This window comes from Marmota marmota, unplaced genomic scaffold (genome assembly GCF_001458135.2).
Source record: "Marmota marmota marmota unplaced genomic scaffold, marMar, whole genome shotgun sequence".
Classification (NCBI taxonomy): domain Eukaryota; kingdom Metazoa; phylum Chordata; class Mammalia; order Rodentia; family Sciuridae; genus Marmota; species Marmota marmota.
Window position 1 is genome coordinate 441,935 of NW_026000110.1, and position 3,304 is coordinate 445,238.

The window sequence follows — 3,304 nt, forward strand, 5'->3', positions numbered from 1 at the left end:
CCCTGCCCCGGGGTTCCTCATTTCAGGATGGGGCAGGCGCGGTCACTGGTTGTCACTGTCACCCTGGGACACCCAGAGGCACCGTGGGCTCAGGGACACGGCCAGGCGCCAGGTGACAGCTCCTCCTGCAGCCCGGGGGCCACTGCCTTAGGTCCCTGCTGAGCCCTGGGGACACAGGGCAGGTGGCTTCTTGTCCTCAGTTGATGATGGACCAAGGGACGATGTCTGAAGGGACTTGGCCCCTCCTGGTCACCTCCTTGGTCATCTTCAAGAGACAGGCGAGGGCTGGACGGGGCTTTGCCATCAGCTGGTGACCACCTCGGTCCTAAGTGTCCCTCGATTCCTGTTCTCAGGGACAGGGGTGGCTTCAGGGCCAGGACGTGGTCAGGAGTGGACGCCCCCAGACTCTCAGTGTCCCCCGAGTCTCCTGGGCACAGGGGAGGCCCGCGGCAGAGAGCGTGGCCACCGAGGGCCCGCGTCACAGGAGGCCCGGTGTCCCCTGAGCCGGGGACCGTGACACACAGCAGCCCCCTGAGGTCACTCAGCTGAGAGACGGTCTCATGGCCAGGCCCTGGGGCTGCACGGAGCTCTCTTCCCTGAGCGCCATGGTGGAGGGACATCTAGAATGGACAGTCCCTCACGGTCAGGTCCCTGCTCCCTGGCCACGCCCAGGGTCTCCTTGGGGACAAAGACCTGGGAGCCAGATGGACAGGCAGGTGGCAAACTGGGTGTGACGCTGCCCTAGCCCAGGGCGGATCCAGGGCGCTGTCCCCTGAGGTCCTCCTGCGTGTGACTGGTCAATATTAATTTTAATAAATTAATTAATATTAATTTATCAATATTAATTTTTTGGGGGGGGCACCTGGGATTGAACCGCGTGGTGCGTGATGACTCAGCCACGTCCCCAGCCCTTATTTTATTTTTTTAAATTTAGGGACAAGGTCTCTTACGTTGCTCAGGGCCTCTCCAAGTGGCGGAGGCTGGCCTCCAACTTGCCATCCTCCTGCCTCGGCCTCCCAAGCCGCTGGGCTCCCACGTGGGCACCACCAAGGCCGGCGAATATTCAAATGATTTTTTTTTTTTATTAACTTGACCTGATTTTGGGGTATTTTCAAGGTTCCACGTGGCACATTTTTACCTGTTTTCTTTTCTTTTTTTTGGAAAAATTCGTTCTAATGACTTAGACAGGACACGATTTTTAATGTTCAAAGGGAGCAATGACCCCTGTGGGATCCCAGGACACCCGGACCATGTCCCTGTCCCTCGATTTTTTTTTTTTTTTTTTTTAAGAAGAGCTTTGGGTGGACACAGTCATATTTGGTCGCATGCACGGGGACGCCCTGGGGTTTCCCCTCCAGGACTCTGGTGGGCCTGACCACATCAGGGGGATGGGTGGGCACTGGTCCCCCCACGTCCTGCGCGGAGCTCTTTGGAAATGCAGCGCGCGATCTCACGGGCTCCGTGTCCCCAGAGGGACACCGCCGACCACCAGTGGACCTCGGGGTGGACACGCAGCGAGCCGGGCGCCAGCGGGGCAGAGGCCACCTGACCTCACGCAGAGGCAGGAGGCCCAGCGGCTGCAGGGGCAGCGGGGAGTGGACCGTGGGCACCAGGGCTGCAGGGAGCCAGGCTCGGAGGGAAGGAGGACGCCCAGGGAGGAGTCCCGGCCTCCAGCTGGGAGCCAAAGGCCTTCCTCGTGCCGCGTCCTGAGACCGTCGGGGAGCCCAGGTGGGCAGGGCCCTTGACGGACAGGCCGGCCCGGCTCCGCCCTGCTGTTTGATGGACAGGAGAGGGGGCGGGCCCCGGCTGCAGGGTGCGTCCTCCCCGGCCTCTGCGCTCCCCGGGGAGGCCCTAAGGACCTCAGTGAGACCTGCCCAGAGCCGTGACCCAGCCAGGCCCGGAGATGGACAGCCCCCCGCCCTGTCCCCCCACCCAGGCTCCCAGGGACAGGAAGGCGACCTCCTCCTGCAGGAGACCCCGGAGGGAAGGGCTGGCTCAGGGCCGTGTGCAAAGCTGCAGGGAGTCTCACCTGCGTGTCTGCTGCTGCTGGGAAACGAGAAATGGTGGACCCCAGGGCGCTCAGCCCCTGAGCCACATCCGGGTCCTTTTTAGATTTTTTTTTTTTTTTATTTTGAGACCGAGTCTCGCTAAAGTGGCTGAGGCTGGCCTCCAACTTGGGATCCTCCTGCCTCAGCCTCCGGAGCTGCCGGGAAGAGGCTCGCGCACCACCGTGCGTCCAGCTTGTTGGTCCCTTTCCAAATCCACAGAATCCAGGAGGCTGAGCCCAAGAAACCGGGGCACCCCTGGGCGCGGTGACTTGTCATTTCTAACGTCCCCGTTGATGTATCACAAGTCACGCGTCCCACATGTCACAGCTGCATGAGTAATTTTTTCCTGAGCCACGTGTCACTTCACTGGCCATAAAGATAAGGGGAGGCTCGTCTCCGTGGAAAGACCAGAGTCCAGCTGGGAACGCTGCGGGCTCCTTTTTCACGCCTGTCTTGTGATCCCCCGGGAGGCACCTGCAGTCCCCAGGGGCCTGGCTCTCTCAGAGCCTGTCCCAAGGCCCCAGTGAAGCCCACAATGTAGAGACGGAGGGTCCCCAGCCAGGAAGTCCCCTGCCCAGGTCATACCCTGGTCCCTGTGCTGTGTCTTCCCCGGCCACGGCATGGTCTCAAGGCCTCTCCCAGTTGCTCAGGGGGAGCACTCAACGAATCTCTGAGGGATTCTGGGAGTTGGCTGCCCCTTCTCACGGCGTCCACCCTGCAGGGTGTCCCAGGTGCACCGACGATGACTGTCCCCTCTCGTCTCCCACTTCTTCTCCCTGTCCCCATGAAGCCACCAGGTGTCACTCACGAGGGCCCCATGTGTCCCCTCCCGCTGCTGTTGAGAGGGACGCGGGGACCGCTGACAGGCAGAGGCCCCAGCCCCGAGCTGGTGACCCGCCCGAGCCAGGAAGCGTGACACGGGCGGGTGACCCGGTTATCTCGCCTGAAAGGGGACGTGGGCAAACCCCCGAGCCAGCTCCGCGGCCCAGAGTGACACCCAGGGTGACATCCAGGGTGACAGCTGGAGCCTCCCGGCCGCATCTGCGATTGGGGGCACGGGAGACCCTGGTGACCCCTGAGGGAGGCCCCTGCGGGCACTGACCCCAGGGACCCGACGGAGCTGACCGCGCAGCGAGCCTTATCAGGGCCTTTGCCGCCGCAGCGACCCGGTGGCCGTGGTCCCCTGGAGACCTGCGTCCCGGAAGCGACCCCCGAGGACATCGAGCACCAGACGACAGCTGCGTCCCCGAGTCGCC